Source organism: Patiria miniata, unplaced genomic scaffold (genome assembly GCF_015706575.1).
Source record: "Patiria miniata isolate m_02_andy unplaced genomic scaffold, ASM1570657v1 HiC_scaffold_13, whole genome shotgun sequence".
Classification (NCBI taxonomy): Eukaryota; Metazoa; Echinodermata; class Asteroidea; order Valvatida; family Asterinidae; genus Patiria; species Patiria miniata.
In genome coordinates, this window is record NW_024037051.1 from 17,334,449 (window position 1) to 17,359,027 (window position 24,579).

The 24,579-nt window shown below is 41.2% G+C and overlaps 1 long non-coding RNA gene across 1 annotated transcript; it reads right to left on the bottom strand.

Annotated features, from left to right (window-relative positions):
* Positions 1–735: 735 nt before the first annotated feature.
* On the bottom strand, positions 736–14,794 carry LOC119721435. The gene is made up of 3 exons (XR_005270191.1): positions 14,567–14,794; positions 3,199–3,247; positions 736–1,865 (listed from the first exon to the last, which is right to left on the bottom strand). It is a non-coding gene; the product is annotated as an uncharacterized LOC119721435 (long non-coding RNA).
* Between the last annotated feature and the right edge of the window lie 9,785 nt (positions 14,795–24,579).

The window sequence follows — 24,579 nt, forward strand, 5'->3', positions numbered from 1 at the left end:
TAAATTTGCATTCCTAGATATATCAGACGTTTGACCGGAGACAGGGCTCTTTGGAGAACGGGTGATACTCAGACAACTTTTTACTGTGGTGGATGCAGAAAATTTGTAGATCCTCATCACCATCTTTAATGGCTCATAAAAGGTCAAATTATTTTTTGAATGTTTTATTGTCAGGCAGAAAGACTGGTTCATGCATGTACATCCAGCAATAGCAAAAGTGAAGTGAATTTCGTATGAATCAGTCTTTACTGTTTGATATTGGTATTTGGAAGGAACATTATGGAATGTTACTTGGTAATATACCAATAACGGAGTGCTGTGGAGTGCTGTGGCCTTGTGGTCTGGAGCATTGAATTAGTGGTCTGTTGGTAATTCCGCGGGTTGTGGGTTCGAGTCCAGCCTGTGGCTAGGGTGGCGTGTGCCCTTGGGCAAGGCACATTGTAGCACATTGCTTCTCTCCACCCAGGAGTAAATGAGTTCCTGTGAGGGCAGAGATGGTTATTGTGGTTGATTTTAGCTGCTTTGCACCGAAATGGCAGCATCCAGCTGTATACTCCCCAGGGATCTGAGATGGTATTTGGCCGGAATGTTTCATTGGCCCGATGAGCAGGGGTAATAATAAGCACCTTGTATCCTTTGGCAGTTTGGTGCTCTATAAGTCCAGTTATTATTATTATTTTTAAAACGGCTCTTGGAAAAACAAAAAAAACAAGCAAAATTGTGCAAGTGTCAACAAAGACATCCAATCAAAGAATTGTACTTACCGGTCGCTCTGGTTCAGTACAAGAAGGCATCTTGGTGGTGGCCATTGTGAGTTTCAGGCACGTAGTTGAAGCAAACACATCACAGCTTGCTCACAGATCAACAGACCATGACGTCATCTGTCTGCTGGATTCTGTTGATTGTTCTCTTGAAATCCTGACGGCTCTCACTGGTGACTTGGTCAAGTTTATGGATCAGTTTGTATCGCTCACACGAGCTCTACTCGTCCAGAAACAAAGTCAATTTTTGTGAGGACGTGTTGATGCAGCATACGAACTTTCAACGTCGGTCATTTTATTTATAAAAAATAAAATGAGTGATGTTCCTCTCGATGAGATATATATCAAACATTAATTGCAGCACACTATTGGGAGTTTTCCCACAAATGACATGTATATCAAGTTTATGATGCACATTTTATATAAAAAAAAACTATAAAATTGTAGCACACTGCAGGAATGTTCATCAGAACTAAAATGCTGTGATTCAGAGATTGAATCATCAAATTTATCAAAGGTTGACGACAAACGTTTTGAAAAAAAAAACTGATTGCCACTTCCAAGCACACTGCAAGAATGACCACGAGGACTTAAATTATGTTCCGATACAGAGAGTTTTAACGGGCGAATTATGCAGTACAACGGTAAAATCACTGAGGCTTTTGAAGTCACAACACTTGTACGGTGAACCCAATAGAAGCAAGTTCACGTTCACTGTTCAAAGGTTGAAAACAGTGCGAAGGCACTAGTTCACGACACTTTAAAGGCTTTTTTTGGTTCCTTTTTTTTGCAGCACACGATTTTGAAGGATCTCCACACACACATCCAATAGATTAAAGCTCACTGCATGTGTTTACTGAAGCAACACGCAGCTCGCGCTCACGACACTTTTGGCCACTTTGGTTCGGCGATCAAGACGGATTCACCCGGGAAAAGGTAATTTGCCACTTACGTGTACGCCGGGCTCAGCGTTGATCGCTCCAAGACTTGTTTGGTTCAAGCCTCCAAGGATTCAGAGGCAATTCCATTGGAATTTAGTGCGACGCTGGCGTAAATAGCCTTCTCCAAGTGCTCGTTCACCAACTCAAATGCGTCGTCCATAGTCTGTCAATAGGAATCGAAATTGAAAGTTGAAAACAGATAATGTGATTTATTCTGAACATGAACAATCTATTTGCTGTCGATATGCTTAAAGCAGTCTGCCATGTGTTTTTGGTTTTTAGGTTTGTTTTTGTTTGTTTGTTGTTGCTTTTTAACCCTAACCCCCTAAAGCTCACTTTGGGGTAAAGTACCACATACTACATAGTATTACAGAAATTATGTATGCAGTACCCAAATACTAAACAATACTTTGAGTGCTGTGCCCACGTATAATTACAATGCTGAAGTACTGCATGCTACAGATTACTTCTAGTGGTATGTTGTAGCTTTAGATGAGGTTAGGGTTAAAGGGAATATACAACATTTGCTTTTGCTGTAATTTTCAGAAATGGATGGATTTGGGGGTTAGTATTTTATAGAAAATATTGTTGCACTGACTTGTTTGAAGTTTTGTGTTTGTAGCTGCGGGAAAAACCATCTTGTTCTTGTGGTTCCCTGACCCCACTTAAATTGAAATAAAGCAATGGATAGATGTCGAGGAATTGTAAGGTAAGGGAACCAGTCTAGGCTTGTTCCCATTCATAGATGTGCAAATAGATTGCAAATAAAATTCAGACTAAAGTTTACAACTAAACATGGTAAATTGGGGGCAGTATTTGAAAAAAAACCATTTTTTTCATTTTGAAAATAGATACAAAAGTACCACTTTTCTTGAAAATGTCAGCACACCGGGTGTAATGATTTACTGTGATGCTTTAGACTGTCATTCACTAAAGTCCATTAATGTAATTCATAATAATTTGGTAGTTTTGTTTTTTGATGGTTGCAAATGTTGTATATTCCCTTTAAAGCAACAAAACGGCCTTTCTTCACTTTGAGCAAGACTTTTTCCATCATCAAATCGGTAGGAAGCAAATATTTACTGATCAAGCTAACAAAATTTTGTGGGCTTCTCTGACCCAGAACCAGGCCAGTCGCCAAGGGGGGGGGGGCCTTGTGGGGCCGGGCCCCCCTTGGCGAGCAATTGCCCCCCCCCCCCCCCCACGGCAAAAGCCATACATATGTATTTTTGTATTTTTTGTGGTAGTGGGCCCCCCCCCCCCCCCCCCCCAGTTGGTACTATGCGACAGGCCTACCAACAACACTGGACAATGACTAATTACTTTTTTCTGAAATATCATCTGTGCACACTACTTCAGTTTCGTTTTGTACGTACATGTACACTGCAGACAAATCCGAACTACAAAAAAATAGAAAAATAATCAGGTTTAGATGTTACGTACATGCATTGTACGTGTACGGTAGAAGAATACACCGTAGCCTACATTTTTCTTACCTTTGGGCAACAAATTCTTTCTCCAATGTACTTGCTTCAGTGTGAGAACCTACCATCAAAAGAAGTTAAAACAGTCATGTAATAGCAATCAGTTACTTTCGATTACATTCACACGTTATGATTTCTTGAGTGTGCAAGCTTATGCTTGTCTTTTGTACTTTATCGTTGTGACTCTGAAGCGGAAAAAGAAAGCAACGCAAGGTCAACATATTATCACCTGACCTGTTAGATTGCTCGCTAAAGAGAGCGTGTAGTCACAATCTCACAAAAATTCAGGATAGGCCAGTGCCTATTAGTTTATGAAATCTTAATATCTTTGAATTTTTTTAAGTGTAAGATTTCTGCTTTTGGGCAATTGCAGTGTCAAGCCAAATAATAAAAAAAAAACCAGTTGATCGTCCGGGGTTTTATTTTTTCAAAAAGAGGATGAGGGCTTTTAAATTTTTTTTTCCAAGATGGCGGCCAAGTATTTCAATTAAAAATGGTCGTCAACTTCGGTTCAAAATGACCGTCGTCTTTTAATTAGCCTCCTAATAGTAAGTAGAGTCAAAATAATCATGTTAAACATGTTCTATGTATTTCATTAAAGCAAAATACAAGAAAAAGTGAGGTGAGGTGAGAAACAAAAAATTTTAAAAAGGATGCGGCTTCAAAAAGGATGCGGGCGGGGACAATCAATTGTTTGGGGTTTTTTTTACTTGGCCTTAATTCCAGCTTTTTAAGAGCTCTGTGGAAAAAACCTGAAGGGCAATTCCACGGTTACTCACGTTACATTTTCGTAACGTGAGTAACCGATTTTGTGCGTCTTGTTTATCATACATAACACATTTTATTTTTCTGGATGTCATCTTTGGTGCTTAGGTAGGTCTAGGTCTACTCTATATACCATGGGGATAACAGTTATTAAACCTTTTCAGTAAGGTAATTACAGCCCAAGGAAACTCAAATGTACATTAAAAATGTAACGTGAGTAACCGTGGAATTGCCCTGAAAATGTATTTTGCAAATCTTATATATAATCCATCATCTAGTAATGGTCAAGGAGATTACAGACTAGGATTTTGGGATCAATTCTCTGAATCATTCATTCAATATCACAGTTAATTGGCTCTTTCACGGACATTACGCTTCCTTTCATAATGCTGGAAATGCCCTTTTACGGAAATACAATTGAATACAATGAAATGATCGGTTGTAACAAAAATCGAGTGAAATAATTTGACCTTATTATTAAAGTAGACAATGTTTTTGTCCTATTCTATCCATCTTCTACACAGTAGTCAAGTTTTGTTTTTCAGAAACTAAATTAAACATCTAATGCCCTTTAAAGTAAGGTACAATGTACATGTAGATCATTTGTCATTTGTGCATTTTTTTTCGTTTGAAGCAACAATAGTGCTCAAAATCTAAAGACAGGTGCTTAACAACTAACCTGATGAAGTTTTAGCTCAGAGAATGCTGTCTATTCCGAGAAACCAATATTTTAAGATCTCGATTTTAATTCAAAAGTTGCAGAGTCATGCTTTGAATTGGGCCCAAAATCAGCATCCGGAACACGTTCTCATTCAGCCGATTGCAGCTACGCGACCTCACGCACTGAACCGGCAAATAATAGCAACCGTGCATCGTGTCAACGCTTCTGTTCACAGATTCGCCGAATTACAAACCGACTACTAACGGAAATTTCCAAAAATGCGTCATTTGACCCATCTTTGGAAATTGCCTTCTTTATTGTTTTCTTCAAAATGACAGCATGCCCGAAGGTACAAATTCACAGCGAGTTTATAGTGCCATTACTATCTTTAAACCAAGTCAGCTTTTCAACAGTAATTTCGTCAGATACTTTTTGGATGGCTGCAAATGATCTACTCTACCTTTAAAAACAGCATCAATTGAACAACATGAGACTGAACATTTACTCCACATATTACCATGAATGATTTGCAGTGCCTCCAAAATTGGCAATCCATTAAACTAGTAAGGACCATTACAACAGAAGGTATTGAGCAGGTGTCCTCATTAATTAACTAGTGAGCAATGACAAGTGACCATCAAGCTAGACTAGGCTAGGCTTTGTTTGAGATCATTCATGCTAATTTTGTCAGATGGAGCCCAGTCATTGCCATTTTTTTTTCAAGTGCTCCTGCAACTCGTAGTCCAACACGATAATATTATAATCTCGACTCCTGAAAGTCCCCCGGGACCCGGCATCATCAAGTGTTTATATATTGACTGTATGGATCTGCATTGAGTCATAGCCCTTATGGGAGATTGTGTGCAAATACACCATTGCAGGCCCTTTGTCTTGACGACTGGAAATGCTGCTCTTTGTTCATAGAAAATTTAATTATCAAATTCACACACGAATCTGCTGTTAGACTTGTAAATCAATTTTTTTCCTATTTTTTTAGGCTATAACTATAGTTTTTCTTTATTTTGATCACCCTTACATTGTACACATTAAAGTAAAACATGTTTGAATCAATCTTTACATTCTTTTTTCCATAGTTCATAACACGAATTAAATATGCCTAGAATACATTATTTTCAAGAAATGCAGAAAGTCTGTTATCAACCAGTTCAGCTTAATTAATTGGAGACAAGTGTACGGACAAGTTTAATAAGTGTACAGTATAGAGAGACGTATGCACAGACAGACAAAGGGAAAAGGACAAACAAAACGGAACACGACAGGAGTGCCAAACATATAGAAGCTCATCAAAATTTGTAAAGAAAATAACACAGTATACCCTACACTGATAGCTCTTTGCTAGGACTGATGTTCATTTGACAAAATTCAATAATGTAGAATTTAGTGTTTTTCAATTTCGTAGGCAACAGACAGTAATTTATACACAATTGGTCAAAATTACAAGAAGGATTGGTGATGTGGTGATTCAGTGACAGAAACAAAGGAGATTGTCGACTTAAAAAAAAAAGTCTGAAAATGAGATGAAAGATCTGAAAGATGCATTTCTTTCTTAACTGATAATGTCTTTCTCTCAGATTAAAAATGTCTGATTTCGGGGAAAAAAGTCTTAAAAATGTCATGCCTGCAAAAATGCCTGCAAAAAGCACATGCATGCAGTATACAACATCAGAATTGATGGCATAAATCAGCACAAGGAAAGCATATGAAAAAATGCTGAGAAGCTGAAAACTTGCCTGCAAAATCAATAACGACTTTTGAAGAGTATAGGAAGACCCACTGATCAGCTCGTTATGAACAGGATATGTTATCCCCTCCCCCACCGACTCCCCTTAATTTGGCGAGGAAATCCGATGCAGTCATCGGGAAATGAAGCAAGATTGGAACAAGCTCTCCAATGATTATTCTGAGCAAATTGATAATTTCCCATCGGTAATGAGGTGAAGTAATTTCATGGATAGTTCGTCTTAGAGCAGATATCTGGTGATGACAGATTTAATGCATAACATTCAGCTAATCATAAAGGACAGTTAGGTGGTATACATGTACATCACAGCACTGTGGCTAATCAAGGATTTATTTTAAGGACAGGTATACTGTGACTAACTTTATCCATAACTCCAGTGGCGCAGCTACGAAAGGGGGGGGGGGTGGAACAGTCTGGGGAGGGGCAGCGGGGAGGGGCAGCGGGGAGGGGGTGCCTCATTTTATGCTGCAGCTCAACTCCCAAGGCATTCTTTCATTGGAACCATCCCAATTCCTCCAAAATCCAACACGAGGGCAGAAACCAAAATATTTGTACTTTAACCCTAACGTCCTAACCATTACTTATGGGCAATTCCACGGTTACTCACGTTACATTTTCGTAACGTGAGTAACTGATTTTGTGCGTCTTGTTTATCATACATTTACACATTTTTCTGGATGTCATCTTTGGTGCTTAGGTAGGTCTAGGTCTACTCTATCTACCATGGGGATAACAGTTATTAAACCTTTTCAGTAAGGTAATTACAGCCCAAGGAAACTCCAAAGTACATCAAAATGTAACGTGAGTAACCGTGGAATTGCCCTTTGGGATAAAGAACGGAGTACTACAGAATACTATGAGTTTGTGCACACTTATATGGTGAAGTATTTCATACTACAGTTTACTAGTAGTTAGTGTTTTGTAGCTTTAGGTTAGGCTAGGGTTTTAAGGGGTACTAATTGGCCCATGCAATGTCAATTTTTAATGCATTCCTTGAAAATGCACCATTGTGTCCCAAATTTTCAATTTCATTTGGCATTTTTAATGGCATTTTGGAGCCCTTTTCTGGTTTTTATGCTAATGCAAAATTCCATATTCATGAGCAAAAGTGTGATGTTATTTGAGCACCAAATTTTGCCAGAACTTTGAAAGTGTTACTGTCGTAAAGTTTCTTTTCTTTGGTGGTTTGTTGTTTGGGTACATGACAGTAAACCAATGAGCTAAGTTTTCTCACTCATTTATGTTTTCAATGAGCAAATTTTGGTTTCACAATTTGAACAGAAGCCCTAAAGTGAACAGTGTCTTCCTGAAATTACATCACAGCAAAAGCGCCCTCATTAGTTAGCAAAAGTATGGAAACTTAAAATGTTAAAATAGTGCACTTTTTGATAAAATTAACCAAAAAGGGGTGTCCAATAGATTTCATACATATAAGAGTAGAAAGTTGCACAAAATATAGTCCCTAGTAAGATTCATGTCAAGAGCTCTTTCATTCGTCATCGGCACCACGAACTGACATTCACGCGCAAGCAGGTGTCAGTTCGTGAAAACCACGTAATCACCAATTTCGGTTTCACGAACTGACACCCGATAGTGCGCGCACACATTCACAAACAATTAAATTAAAAAGCATTTTAATTGGTGAATAAAGGTCAGTGTCAGTTCGTGAAACCAAAAAAGTATGGGGTGCGCTCTAAAAGTGCCGCACTGTGGAGGACGTCAGTTCGTGAAACCCAAAATAACCCGGTTCTGTAAGCAGCGCACTCACGCGCAACTGAATGTCAGTGCGTGGTGCCGATGACAAATTCAATAGCGTACACAATGGTTTTTCCATTGAAGGGGGTGCCGTGAGTGTAGAGTGATTACGTGCCTGGATTTGTCTACATGTATGCTGTGGCTGCACATACCTTCTTTAAATTAATTTTAAAATATCTTCCGCGATCTTTTTGACCAAGTTTTATTATTAATGAATATTTAGTAAAAAAAAACACTTTTAAACATTAAAAACATTGCGTTGCTGTAAAATGCGAGGGTGAAACAGATTGCAAGATTTTACTTACATTGTAACTTTTCTTACTTTTTTAGTTGCCGCTCCCAACCCCCCAACCCCCAAGAAAATCAATCAGTTAAAATACAGTCCATCATTTACAGCTATCCAAAAAGTAACTGACGTAATTATTGTTGAAAGGCTTACTTCGTTTAAAGATAGTAATGGGACTAAACTTCCTGTGAAATTATTCTTTCTTGCAAGCTGTCATTTTGAAAAAAATCAATGAAAGAAGGCCTTTCCAACGATGCGTCTAATGCGCATAAGCGTTGACACAACGCACACGTGAACGGTTGCTTTAATTCGTTGGTTCAGTGCGCAACATCGCGTAGCTGCAATCGGCTCAGTGAGAACGTGTCTCGGACGCTGAATTCAGGCCAAATTAAAAATATGACTCAGCAACTTTTGATTTGAAATTGAGATCCTAGAACATTGTTTTCTCGGAATATACAGCATTCACTGTGTTGAAACTTCATCAGGTTAGTTGTTCAGCACCGTTCTTTAGATTTGGAGCACTTGTGTTGCTTCAAACGAACATAATGCACAAATTACAAATGATGGATGCTACCTTTAATATTTAAATATATAAAAAAAATTATTACTGGAGTGAATATACCCAGTGAAAACTGATTAACAAGTATTACTGCAAACATTTACATACGTACACGATCCACTCACTATTAAAATTTCTTCTTTACAATTGAATTTGAATTTATTTGGCATCGACGCCGACATATCACACATATTGTACAGTTAAAGGCCGTGTACCCAAAACAAGTCTGCTGGCAGAGTCACCACAAACATTGACACAAATGGATACTAATTTGATAACACAGACCAGTTATTGGGTCATTTGAGGTTACTTGCTCCATCAACACTTTACCCTGCATACCGACTGACCTAAATATACTCTGGAAATAGGTCAAAGCTTGAAGCAATTTGTCTGCGCAACAAATATGTCGACCTACATGTTTGATACAGGTGAATATATGGACCAAGACATAAAGTACACTGTATTGTACAATGCATAATGCAAGTACACGTATCTAGGCTTTTTATGGATTTTTGTTAAAGGGGCATTACCGCCTGAAATTACTTGTACTATTTTAAAGGTCCCGTTGAAAGGACCTAATGTCTTACCGTTCCCAAGAAAAGATTAAAAAATGACTGATTGTTTACATCTACACAACAGAGTACGTATACATATTTCATGTCGTTTCCACTCAATGCATGATACACGTTGTGTGTGTAACATAAATAACACACAGCACCAAGGCACGAATGTTGTTTCTAACACGTCCGCAGCGGTTGGAATCACACTTTTCACTGAACAGCTCGATTTTTCGGGGACAAAATTTTGACCCCCGAAATTTGTTCTCGCATGGTATTCTCGCAAGAATGACACAAAATCGCCCAGTTTTTAAAGGACGCTTGTGTAGACGTTTAAAATCTACTTTTCAATGCTCTTTCCATTTAATATCAATTTGTTAAAAATGCCTTTAGTATCCCAATTGGGCGCATTCCAGGCCGCAGTGTCCCTTTAAAATAGCCAATTCTTAGGCACAGATACAATTTAATCTAAAATAATACACAAAGCACAAGTTGTTTTTCCCTGTAGTTATTGAATTATTTCTTTACAAAATTTGAATTACGACAAGATTTACAGTGTTTGTTTTGAATATTAATTAAAGACTGCCCCATGCTCTTCAAAAAAAAATTCCCCTAACTACTTTTCATTTTGTAGTTGTATGTATTGTTTTTGGCATCTGCAACGCTCTGAAACAGGGCTGTAATTTTGTTCACAAACGAACCCGCCCTGCCAGAGCCAACTTATTGCCTGACAGCTAATAATTTGCATGAAAGATAATTTAATAACTAAATGTCTGTGGATATTTTCGTTCGATATCAAATTCAAATGTGGATAAGTGTTATATTTCTAGGTAAAATAGCAACTGAATAAAACAAATACAATTTTCGAAGTGAAATTTAATCTAGGACAGGGAAAGAATCTTTAAAAACGCTTTTAACTGATTCTGAAATCAGACATGAAGCGGCAACCAACCTTGGGTACAAACCCGGACAGATAACAACGGCTGATCGGTATCAAAATGGATCAGCAGGCTTGCTGGGAGGGCTGCGGCAAGATATAACAGCTGACTAAGTGTCAAAGGTCACATAACCCTTGGTTCTCAGTCCCTGTTTATAGACTTGTCCCAGTCTCTGTTATTCAAACTCTTTCTTTTGTGTTTTCAGTTTCTTCAAGAAAACACGATTTACACAGTTTGGTTTTGCTGAAATCAGCAGCACGGCAGAGCATATCCAATTCAGTTATCGTTTTGGATTGTTTTTGGTTGGGGGATGTATGTATTTGGTCTTTACAGGAACAGCTCTGTGTTCTGTGGGCAAGTATGGCAGTCTATGGAATGTTGTGTCTGACACTGATCCTTGGTGACATTCACATACTATCATAGCCCTGCCGGAAGACCTGGGGTCAAACACAGGTAAATTAAAGTAGCCAAGTCCAAACAAATCCAATTGGCTTTATGTGTAAAGACTCAGTGAAGACGTGGAGTGAATGCGAAATATCAATAATTAGGGAATAACAGTGTGAGGACACAGTCTTCACAGCATGATAATGACCATGTTGGGGAATGGCCGCTGTTAATGGACCGAGCCGAATATTAATAAATACAATTTTTAATGAAATAAACAGCTAAAATGCTCCAAATTTGTGACTTTTCTTTCGGCGATATTTTCAGACTTTCTGTGTTAATGTTCGGGGCCATATTTTAGCTTAAAGTGCGTTGTTATCATCACCCTAGCCCAGGTTGGATGCCGTCTTCATTGCATTACGGCTGACGTCCAGGATATGAAATTCGGCTGCCATAGCGAAAAAAAACATTACAACAATTTTTTTGCATATTTTTACCTGACGGAGGAAGCTGAAATTTCATTTACATATATATTCCTTGTGTCCATAAGTACAAAGATGCTCGGTTTAGAAAAAAAGGATGTGTAAAGACTGCCCTCAGTCGAGTGAATGTTATCAAATATCAGTAATCAATATAAAAGACAAATATGATCATTTGCATTAATATCCAAACAAGTAACCTACCAATTTATTATCAAAAACTCACTTGGATTAAAGATCGTACTGATACTAAACAATTCGCGACATCGCACGCGTAGTACAGCACGACTAATTAGTCGAAGTACGCACTGCTGATTTTATTCTGTTCAAGAGCATAGCATCTTAGCGTGAGCATCAGGTGTCGTCTGGAATGCGTTCGAATGTTTTTTTCCGGTGGTCTCCCCAAACTCTCCCTTGCTTACCCTTGAGGGGGTACTTGCGTACAGAGCCCATTAGGGGAATCATTTTAAGTGAAAGCAAACATCAACTGCAGAGTGTGATGTTTTGGGAATCCAAGATGGCGGATAGGTTGCTTCGAGGTGCATTGGCCAAAAAGCCAGTTCGGTATCTCAATGAAGTAGTCCAGGTCAAAGGTCATTCGGGATAAACTTGCTGACGCGATGTTATGCAACATTACGCGAACACCCAGTCTGTGGCCATCTCCGTGTGCGTTCATCAGTTCATGCGCCTTCAATGAACATTCGATTATTCTGAATGACTCTTGACCCACATTACTGTGCCCATGCCCAGTTGAAATTATCCCGCGGAATATACCAACATTTATATAACAATATTCAGAATTTTTGATAAAACTGCATCATTCGGAACTATCAAATCTGTTGGGATGACTGTGGAGAAACTGAAGCCCATAATATGTTTTAGAAGGTGTGTTCAGGGTTTCAAACGAATTGGACTTGCAATGTTATGTTGCAATGTCATAACTGCAGCCAATAAAAAATGTGTTACTGTTCCCGTAAATATAGCCACCTTGAATTTTGGGGGTTTGTGGAGATTTTGATGAATTTTTTTTTCAGCATGGATATATCATTTTAAGATGAATTGAGTATTTTCTTGAACTGTTTCATTAAATGTTTTTTACTATCTATTCGGACAAATACTGACATTTTGAATATGGGTTAATATATGCTATGCCTAAACTATAATTTTAGCCCTACCATTATTGGTCCCAACTTTAAAGTTGGGACAGTAGTTGTTTGGTCCCAACTTTAGTTGGTCGGTCCCAAATTTAGTTGGAAGGTCCCATACTTTAGTTGGGATGATCCCAAACTTTAATTGGGACATTCCCAACTTGGGATGGTTCCAACTTTAGTTGGACGGTCCCCAACTTTAGTTGGACGGTCCCAACTTTAGTTGGACAGTCCCAACTTCTGTTGGAACTGTCCCAAATTTAGTTGGGAATTTGGGATGGTCCCAACTATAGATGGTCCCAACTACAGATGGGACGCAGTTACTCTATGCTCAGTCACACACAGGCCTATGGCATATTACAGAGAGGGCATTTACATAAAAAGATGTATACACATCTGTCACAAGTAATGCAAAATGTTAGAGAAACCAACACAGCTACAGATTTGCTGAATAAGCATTTTCACGGTTATAGGCCTATGCTGTGGATATCTTGCTCACAAGCAAAAAAAATGTGCTGCTGAGCACGCACGTCAATCAAAACCTTTCACGCTTCTAAGTCATCATGTGTTTATTCCAATGTGCGCCAGCGTCAAGCAACGTGTGTTCTTTTTGCCCTGTGATTGAACAAGATGGCGGGTACTGCAGTGACATTTCTCATTCTGCTGTGAATGCCAAATTCAGGACTTGGGCTAGCACAAATAGATGGGACAATCCCAACTTAAGTTGAGACAAATGATGTAGTAGGGGCGATATGAATATGGCAGTGAATATTTGACCTTGAACCGGTCCCTGATTGTTATCAGTATTGTACTGGCATGGTACTGAACATGCACATTGCGCAGTGACTGTTTTGGGGGATTAGAATCTTTTACTGTGAGTGAGTGGAATCTTTGTCTGCATTCCATGCTAATATTGTCGTTCTTGTGTAATTATAAGCGATGGGAATCAGACGGTTCAGACCCAATGCAATAAGCCATTTGCGAGTAACCTATACCCTTTGAGATTTACATTTGAAAAACATGTGGTACACTGACTTGCTCAGAATGCTTGGCACATTTTAACTTTGAATTCTCCAGACCAAAGACACTGTTGCTAATCACATGATTCGGGGCAAGCTCTTGCATAGTTACGTAAGAGACGGTCAGCACCAATACATTGTTCACAATGGGTGAGAATGGTACAAAGACACCAGACCATGCCGGAGCTGGGGGGTTGCTAGCATAAGGCTTGCCCCGAATCACGTGATATAGTAACAGTCTCTTTGGTCAGGAGAATGCTAGGTTAAAACGTGCAAAGCATTGTATTAAGTCGGCGTTCCAGATTTTATTCAAATTTAACTCGCAAATGGCTTATTGAACTTTATTTCCCTTTACAAAAAATCCTCTAGAGCGATGAAGCTGAAAAAGAAGAAGAAATACTCTGCAATTTAATGTAGACAATTCTTATTTTTTGGGACACTAAAACTAAAGTTTCAAACACATTGGTCAAGCTGGGACTCAAACTCTAAATCTGATGGTGTACCGTGTATGCCTACTCATATACATGTGCATGAGGGGGCTATATGATCTGCCAGCTGAAGAATGGAAATAAATGAGAGACAGTTTCATGGCTAAATAAACACTTCTTTACTCCTAATTTATATATTTATACCCGTGTAAATATTATTAACCAATTAAAGGCATATTTTCAAAAGGGTAAACAAGGGCGGATCCAGAGAGGTTAATTTGAGGCTGCAAAAACTACAATTTTACCTTTTAGTGGTCATGATAATATAATATTTTTGTTTTATTAACCACTGAGTGATATTGATAACTCATGGTGCCACACTACTTCCAGAACTGTAAGGTTTGTAAAAAAAACCTCACACTAGTCACAGTTCTGGAAGTAGTGCCACACTACTCCTAGAAGTAGAACTATGATGCTCCGCTCACCATAGTCAGTTCTAGTGCCACACCGCACCGTGCATGCACGGATGACGAACAAGCTGCGAACTTACCTGCACTTCAACACGACGTGCGCACAAAATGATACACTAAACTGTACGTAGTAGGTCTACACTACTCACTAGTCATACGTATGACTTACCTCTCAAAAGCTGTTTTAGTGAAACTTGCGTTGAAAAACAAATAGCTCATTGACTACACATTTTGTGAAGTATGAAAGTCGCATGTCAAAGCGTGTACGTGTGCGACGTACAAGAAGTCTAGATCCGTGGAGGTGGTCACGTTGTTTCGATGCAGCCGAAAAACGTAAACATTTGACAGATGCGCTGCCAGTTTCGAGGCCCTAACTGGTTCCCGCACCATACGGTGATACAACGTACCGAGAAGTGGGAACCACGGGGTGGCAGACCGTGTCGCTAAGCATGCCGGGACGGGACAAGTTCACCTGACGTTAATTGATTGGAAATTACACCGGTTTAACCCGCTCAGCATTTTAACCGCTATGTGATAATAAAATAACCAGTGTTGTGTGTCGGTGGACCGTTAATTTGTAGCGTGCGTTCAATCCGTGGAATCTATACTTTGTACAACATTATTTTGCGTGTTTTTTTGTTTTTTTTACACTTCACAAAATTTTGAGGAACAGATATGCCATTTTTAGGGGAATTGAGTGGGGCACAATCATGCCACAGAAAAGGCCATAAAAGGGACTTTCCCGAAAGCATACGATTTGGGGAGGGCATTATAGGGTGCGCGCCTGTAAATAGGCCAAAAATCCGTCCGCCGAGCTCATGAATAAAAGTTATACCCTCAAAATATTCTATATTAGAGAGTTTTGAGAGCCATACAATTGGGCAATTGAAGAGATATGGAAATGAACCTCTGGCCCGGACTTGGGGCTTCCAATTCTGAGCATATTGGATGCTATTGGGCTCGAAAGTGGCGCTATTTTGCCATGTTGTGGAGGAATCGTTTTTCAAGATGGCTACTTTTCCGCTTTGGTGAAAATAGGGGTCGTCTTCTTTGGGTGAGAATATCTCAAAAAGTGAAATGTCAACCCACAAAAAAATGAAACGAAAATGACAAATGACACATTGATCATCGTTTTTCTGTGCAGCTTGAATACCTGTGAGAGTTTGGAGTATTTTAAAAAGAATTTTGAAGTATGCGAGTTTACCACTAGTGTCTATGGGATTTTTTTGCAAGATTCCACCCTTTATATATCTGGAGGTATAGCATCAATGACAATATCTTCATTATTGATTAGCTCTACAACCTGCAAAAATACAAGATGTAGTCACTCGCACCCGCTAGTTGCGTTTTGTGCAGTACATGCCATAGCAAGGCCTGTCAGCGCCATGCAACACCGCCTCTCTATGTCTCGATCCAAAACTACCTTAACATAGGAAATTCTAGACAAACTCTACGTTGTTCGGAAGCTGCTGAATAGCTCTACAGGCTGCAAAAACAAGCAAGTCTTTAGACCCAAGAATTGTGGAGAAAATGCAAGATGTAGTCACTCACACCCGCTAGTTGCGTTTTGTGCAGTACATGCCATAGCAAGGCCTGTCAGCGCCATGCAACACCGCCTCTCTATGTCTCGATCCAAAACTACCTTAACATAGGAAATTCTAGACAAACTCTACGTTGTTCGGAAGCTGCTGAATAGCTCTACAGGCTGCAAAAACAAGCAAGTCTTTAGACCCAAGAATTGTGGAGAAAATGCAAGATGTAGTCACTCACACCCGCTAGTTGCGTTTTGTGCAGTACATGCCATAGCAAGGCCTGTCAGCGCCATGCAACACCGCCTCTCTATGTCTCGATCCAAAACTACCTTAACATAGGAAATTCTAGACAAACTCTACGTTGTTCGGAAGCTGCTGAATAGCTCTACAAGCTGCAAAAACAAGCAAGTCTTTAGACCCAAGAATTGTGGAGAAAATGCAAGATGTAGTCACTCACACCCGCTAGTTGCGTTTTGTGCAGTACATGCCATAGCAAGGCCTGTCAGCGCCATGCAACACCGCCTCTCTATGTCTCGATCCAAAACTACCTTAACATAGGAAATTCTAGACAAACTCTACGTTGTTCGGAAGCTGCTGAATAGCTCTACAGGCTGCAAAAACAAGCAAGTCTTTAGACCCAAGAATTGTGGAGAAAATGCAAGATGTAGTCACTCACACCCGCTAGTTGCGTTTTGTGCAGTACATGCCATAGCAAGGCCTGTCAGCGCCATGCAACACCGCCTCTCTATGTCTCGATCCAAAACTACCTTAACATAGGAAATTCTAGACAAACTCTACGTTGTTCGGAAGCTGCTGAATAGCTCTACAGGCTGCAAAAACAAGCAAGTCTTTAGACCCAAGAATTGTGGAGAAAATGCAAGATGTAGTCACTCACACCCGCTAGTTGCGTTTTGTGCAGTACATGCCATAGCAAGGCCTGTCAGCGCCATGCAACACCGCCTCTCTATGTCTCGATCCAAAACTACCTTAACATAGGAAATTCTAGACAAACTCTACGTTGTTCGGAAGCTGCTGAATAGCTCTACAAGCTGCAAAAACAAGCAAGTCTTTAGACCCAAGAATTGTGGAGAAAATGCAAGATGTAGTCACTCACACCCGCTAGTTGCGTTTTGTGCAGTACATGCCATAGCAAGGCCTGTCAGCGCCATGCAACACCGCCTCTCTATGTCTCGATCCAAAACTACCTTAACATAGGAAATTCTAGACAAACTCTACGTTGTTCGGAAGCTGCTGAATAGCTCTACAAGCTGCAAAAACAAGCAAGTCTTTAGACCCAAGAATTGTGGAGAAAATGCAAGATGTAGTCACTCACACCCGCTAGTTGCGTTTTGTGCAGTACATGCCATAGCAAGGCCTGTCAGCGCCATGCAACACCGCCTCTCTATGTCTCGATCCAAAACTACCTTAACATAGGAAATTCTAGACAAACTCTACGTTGTTCGGAAGCTGCTGAATAGCTCTACAGGCTGCAAAAACAAGCAAGTCTTTAGACCCAAGAATTGTGGAGAAAATGCAAGATGTAGTCACTCACACCCGCTAGTTGCGTTTTGTGCAGTACATGCCATAGCAAGGCCTGTCAGCGCCATGCAACACCGCCTCTCTATGTCTCGATCCAAAACTACCTTAACATAGGAAATTCTAGACAAACTCTACGTTGTTCGGAAGCTGCTGAATAGCTCTACAAGCTGCAAAAACAAGCAAGTCTTTAGACCCAAGAATTGTGGAGAAAATGCAAGATGTAGTCACTCACACCCGCTAGTTGCGTTTTGTGCAGTACATGCCATAGCAAGGCCTGTCAGCGCCATGCAACACCGCCTCTCTATGTCTCGATCCAAAACTACCTTAACATAGGAAATTCTAGACAAACTCTACGTTGTTCGGAAGCTGCTGAATAGCTCTACAGGCTGCAAAAACAAGCAAGTCTTTAGACCCAAGAATTGTGGAGAAAATGCAAGATGTAGTCACTCACACCCGCTAGTTGCGTTTTGTGCAGTACATGCCATAGCAAGGCCTGTCAGCGCCATGCAACACCGCCTCTCTATGTCTCGATCCAAAACTACCTTAACATAGGAAATTCTAGACAAACTCTACGTTGTTCGGAAGCTGCTGAATAGCTCTACAAGCTGCAAAAACAAGCAAGTCTTTAGACCCAAGAATTGTGGAGAAAATGCAAGATGTAGTCACTCACACCCGCTAGTTGCGTTTTGTGCAGTACATGCCATAGCAAGGCCTGTCAGCGCCATGCAACACCGCCTCTCTATGTCTCGATCCAAAACTACCTTAACATAGGAAATTCTAGACAAACTCTACGTTGTTCGGAAGCTGCTGAATAGCTCTACAAGCTGCAAAAACAAGCAAGTCTTTAGACCCAAGAATTGTGGAGAAAATGCAAGATGTAGTCACTCACACCCGCTAGTTGCGTTTTGTGCAGTACATGCCATAGCAAGGCCTGTCAGCGCCATGCAACACCGCCTCTCTATGTCTCGATCCAAAACTACCTTAACATAGGAAATTCTAGACAAACTCTACGTTGTTCGGAAGCTGCTGAATAGCTCTACAAGCTGCAAAAACAAGCAAGTCTTTAGACCCAAGAATTGTGGAGAAAATGCAAGATGTAGTCACTCACACCCGCTAGTTGCGTTTTGTGCAGTACATGCCATAGCAAGGCCTGTCAGCGCCATGCAACACCGCCTCTCTATGTCTCGATCCAAAACTACCTTAACATAGGAAATTCTAGACAAACTCTACGTTGTTCGGAAGCTGCTGAATAGCTCTACAAGCTGCAAAAACAAGCAAGTCTTTAGACCCAAGAATTGTGGAGAAAATGCAAGATGTAGTCACTCACACCCGCTAGTTGCGTTTTGTGCAGTACATGCCATAGCAAGGCCTGTCAGCGCCATGCAACACCGCCTCTCTATGTCTCGATCCAAAACTACCTTAACATAGGAAATTCTAGACAAACTCTACGTTGTTCGGAAGCTGCTGAATAGCTCTACAAGCTGCAAAAACAAGCAAGTCTTTAGACCCAAGAATTGTGGAGAAAATGCAAGATGTAGTCACTCACACCCGCTAGTTGCGTTTTGTGCAGTACATGCCATAGCAAGGCCTGTCAGCGCCATGCAACACCGCCTCTCTATGTCTCGATCCAAAACTACCTTAACATAGGAAATTCTAGACAAACTCTACGTTGTTCGGAAGCTGCTGAATAGCTCTACAAGCTGCAAAAACAAGCAAGTCTTTAGACCCAAGAATTGTGGAGAAAATGCAAGATGTAGTCACTCACACCCGCTAGTTGCGTTTTGTGCAGTACATGCCATAGCAAGGCCTGTCAGCGCCATGCAACACCGCCTCTCTATGTCTCGATCCAAAACTACCTTAACATAGGAAATTCTAGACAAACTCTACGTTGTTCGGAAGCTGCTGAATAGCTCTACAAGCTGCAAAAACAAGCAAGTCTTTAGACCCAAGAATTGTGGAGAAAATGCAAGATGTAGTCACTCACACCCGCTAGTTGCGTTTTGTGCAGTACATGCCATAGCAAGGCCTGTCAGCGCCATGCAACACCGCCTCTCTATGTCTCGATCCAAAACTACCTTAACATAGGAAATTCTAGACAAACTCTACGTTGTTCGGAAGCTGCTGAATAGCTCTACAAGCTGCAAAAACAAGCAAGTCTTTAGACCCAAGAATTGTGGAGAAAATGCAAGATGTAGTCACTCACACCCGCTAGTTGCGTTTTGTGCAGTACATGCCATAGCAAGGCCTGTCAGCGCCATGCAACACCGCCTCTCTATGTCTCGATCCAAAACTACCTTAACATAGGAAATTCTAGACAAACTCTACGTTGTTCGGAAGCTGCTGAATAGCTCTACAAGCTGCAAAAACAAGCAAGTCTTTAGACCCAAGAATTGTGGAGAAAATGCAAGATGTAGTCACTCACACCCGCTAGTTGCGTTTTGTGCAGTACATGCCATAGCAAGGCCTGTCAGCGCCATGCAACACCGCCTCTCTATGTCTCGATCCAAAACTACCTTAACATAGGAAATTCTAGACAAACTCTACGTTGTTCGGAAGCTGCTGAATAGCTCTACAAGCTGCAAAAACAAGCAAGTCTTTAGACCCAAGAATTGTGGAGAAAATGCAAGATGTAGTCACTCACACCCGCTAGTTGCGTTTTGTGCAGTACATGCCATAGCAAGGCCTGTCAGCGCCATGCAACACCGCCTCTCTATGTCTCGATCCAAAACTACCTTAACATAGGAAATTCTAGACAAACTCTACGTTGTTCGGAAGCTGCTGAATAGCTCTACAAGCTGCAAAAACAAGCAAGTCTTTAGACCCAAGAATTGTGGAGAAAATGCAAGATGTAGTCACTCACACCCGCTAGTTGCGTTTTGTGCAGTACATGCCATAGCAAGGCCTGTCAGCGCCATGCAACACCGCCTCTCTATGTCTCGATCCAAAACTACCTTAACATAGGAAATTCTAGACAAACTCTACGTTGTTCGGAAGCTGCTGAATAGCTCTACAAGCTGCAAAAACAAGCAAGTCTTTAGACCCAAGAATTGTGGAGAAAATGCAAGATGTAGTCACTCACACCCGCTAGTTGCGTTTTGTGCAGTACATGCCATAGCAAGGCCTGTCAGCGCCATGCAACACCGCCTCTCTATGTCTCGATCCAAAACTACCTTAACATAGGAAATTCTAGACAAACTCTACGTTGTTCGGAAGCTGCTGAATAGCTCTACAAGCTGCAAAAACAAGCAAGTCTTTAGACCCAAGAATTGTGGAGAAAATGCAAGATGTAGTCACTCACACCCGCTAGTTGCGTTTTGTGCAGTACATGCCATAGCAAGGCCTGTCAGCGCCATGCAACACCGCCTCTCTATGTCTCGATCCAAAACTACCTTAACATAGGAAATTCTAGACAAACTCTACGTTGTTCGGAAGCTGCTGAATAGCTCTACAAGCTGCAAAAACAAGCAAGTCTTTAGACCCAAGAATTGTGGAGAAAATGCAAGATGTAGTCACTCACACCCGCTAGTTGCGTTTTGTGCAGTACATGCCATAGCAAGGCCTGTCAGCGCCATGCAACACCGCCTCTCTATGTCTCGATCCAAAACTACCTTAACATAGGAAATTCTAGACAAACTCTACGTTGTTCGGAAGCTGCTGAATAGCTCTACAAGCTGCAAAAACAAGCAAGTCTTTAGACCCAAGAATTGTGGAGAAAATGCAAGATGTAGTCACTCACACCCGCTAGTTGCGTTTTGTGCAGTACATGCCATAGCAAGGCCTGTCAGCGCCATGCAACACCGCCTCTCTATGTCTCGATCCAAAACTACCTTAACATAGGAAATTCTAGACAAACTCTACGTTGTTCGGAAGCTGCTGAATAGCTCTACAAGCTGCAAAAACAAGCAAGTCTTTAGACCCAAGAATTGTGGAGAAAATGCAAGATGTAGTCACTCACACCCGCTAGTTGCGTTTTGTGCAGTACATGCCATAGCAAGGCCTGTCAGCGCCATGCAACACCGCCTCTCTATGTCTCGATCCAAAACTACCTTAACATAGGAAATTCTAGACAAACTCTACGTTGTTCGGAAGCTGCTGAATAGCTCTACAAGCTGCAAAAACAAGCAAGTCTTTAGACCCAAGAATTGTGGAGAAAATGCAAGATGTAGTCACTCACACCCGCTAGTTGCGTTTTGTGCAGTACATGCCATAGCAAGGCCTGTCAGCGCCATGCAACACCGCCTCTCTATGTCTCGATCCAAAACTACCTTAACATAGGAAATTCTAGACAAACTCTACGTTGTTCGGAAGCTGCTGAATAGCTCTACAAGCTGCAAAAACAAGCAAGTCTTTAGACCCAAGAATTGTGGAGAAAATGCAAGATGTAGTCACTCACACCCGCTAGTTGCGTTTTGTGCAGTACATGCCATAGCAAGGCCTGTCAGCGCCATGCAACACCGCCTCTCTATGTCTCGATCCAAAACTACCTTAACATAGGAAATTCTAGACAAACTCTACGTTGTTCGGAAGCTGCTGAATAGCTCTACAAGCTGCAAAAACAAGCAAGTCTTTAGACCCAAGAATTGTGGAGAAAATGCAAGATGTAGTCACTCACACCCGCTAGTTGCGTTTTGTGCAGTACATGCCATAGCAAGGCCTGTCAGCGCCATGCAACACCGCCTCTCTATGTCTCGATCCAAAACTACCTTAACATAGGAAATTCTAGACAAACTCTACGTTGTTCGGAAGCTGCTGAATAGCTCTACAAGCTGCAAAAACAAGCAAGTCTTTAGACCCAAGAATTGTGGAGAAAATGCAAGATGTAGTCACTCACACCCGCTAGTTGCGTTTTGTGCAGTACATGCCATAGCAAGGCCTGTCAGCGCCATGCAACACCGCCTCTCTATGTCTCGATCCAAAACTACCTTAACATAGGAAATTCTAGACAAACTCTACGTTGTTCGGAAGCTGCTGAATAGCTCTACAAGCTGCAAAAACAAGCAAGTCTTTAGACCCAAGAATTGTGGAGAAAATGCAAGATGTAGTCACTCACACCCGCTAGTTGCGTTTTGTGCAGTACATGCCATAGCAAGGCCTGTCAGCGCCATGCAACACCGCCTCTCTATGTCTCGATCCAAAACTACCTTAACATAGGAAATTCTAGACAAACTCTACGTTGTTCGGAAGCTGCTGAATAGCTCTACAAGCTGCAAAAACAAGCAAGTCTTTAGACCCAAGAATTGTGGAGAAAATGCAAGATGTAGTCACTCACACCCGCTAGTTGCGTTTTGTGCAGTACATGCCATAGCAAGGCCTGTCAGCGCCATGCAACACCGCCTCTCTATGTCTCGATCCAAAACTACCTTAACATAGGAAATTCTAGACAAACTCTACGTTGTTCGGAAGCTGCTGAATAGCTCTACAAGCTGCAAAAACAAGCAAGTCTTTAGACCCAAGAATTGTGGAGAAAATGCAAGATGTAGTCACTCACACCCGCTAGTTGCGTTTTGTGCAGTACATGCCATAGCAAGGCCTGTCAGCGCCATGCAACACCGCCTCTCTATGTCTCGATCCAAAACTACCTTAACATAGGAAATTCTAGACAAACTCTACGTTGTTCGGAAGCTGCTGAATAGCTCTACAAGCTGCAAAAACAAGCAAGTCTTTAGACCCAAGAATTGTGGAGAAAATGCAAGATGTAGTCACTCACACCCGCTAGTTGCGTTTTGTGCAGTACATGCCATAGCAAGGCCTGTCAGCGCCATGCAACACCGCCTCTCTATGTCTCGATCCAAAACTACCTTAACATAGGAAATTCTAGACAAACTCTACGTTGTTCGGAAGCTGCTGAATAGCTCTACAAGCTGCAAAAACAAGCAAGTCTTTAGACCCAAGAATTGTGGAGAAAATGCAAGATGTAGTCACTCACACCCGCTAGTTGCGTTTTGTGCAGTACATGCCATAGCAAGGCCTGTCAGCGCCATGCAACACCGCCTCTCTATGTCTCGATCCAAAACTACCTTAACATAGGAAATTCTAGACAAACTCTACGTTGTTCGGAAGCTGCTGAATAGCTCTACAAGCTGCAAAAACAAGCAAGTCTTTAGACCCAAGAATTGTGGAGAAAATGCAAGATGTAGTCACTCACACCCGCTAGTTGCGTTTTGTGCAGTACATGCCATAGCAAGGCCTGTCAGCGCCATGCAACACCGCCTCTCTATGTCTCGATCCAAAACTACCTTAACATAGGAAATTCTAGACAAACTCTACGTTGTTCGGAAGCTGCTGAATAGCTCTACAAGCTGCAAAAACAAGCAAGTCTTTAGACCCAAGAATTGTGGAGAAAATGCAAGATGTAGTCACTCACACCCGCTAGTTGCGTTTTGTGCAGTACATGCCATAGCAAGGCCTGTCAGCGCCATGCAACACCGCCTCTCTATGTCTCGATCCAAAACTACCTTAACATAGGAAATTCTAGACAAACTCTACGTTGTTCGGAAGCTGCTGAATAGCTCTACAAGCTGCAAAAACAAGCAAGTCTTTAGACCCAAGAATTGTGGAGAAAATGCAAGATGTAGTCACTCACACCCGCTAGTTGCGTTTTGTGCAGTACATGCCATAGCAAGGCCTGTCAGCGCCATGCAACACCGCCTCTCTATGTCTCGATCCAAAACTACCTTAACATAGGAAATTCTAGACAAACTCTACGTTGTTCGGAAGCTGCTGAATAGCTCTACAAGCTGCAAAAACAAGCAAGTCTTTAGACCCAAGAATTGTGGAGAAAATGCAAGATGTAGTCACTCACACCCGCTAGTTGCGTTTTGTGCAGTACATGCCATAGCAAGGCCTGTCAGCGCCATGCAACACCGCCTCTCTATGTCTCGATCCAAAACTACCTTAACATAGGAAATTCTAGACAAACTCTACGTTGTTCGGAAGCTGCTGAATAGCTCTACAAGCTGCAAAAACAAGCAAGTCTTTAGACCCAAGAATTGTGGAGAAAATGCAAGATGTAGTCACTCACACCCGCTAGTTGCGTTTTGTGCAGTACATGCCATAGCAAGGCCTGTCAGCGCCATGCAACACCGCCTCTCTATGTCTCGATCCAAAACTA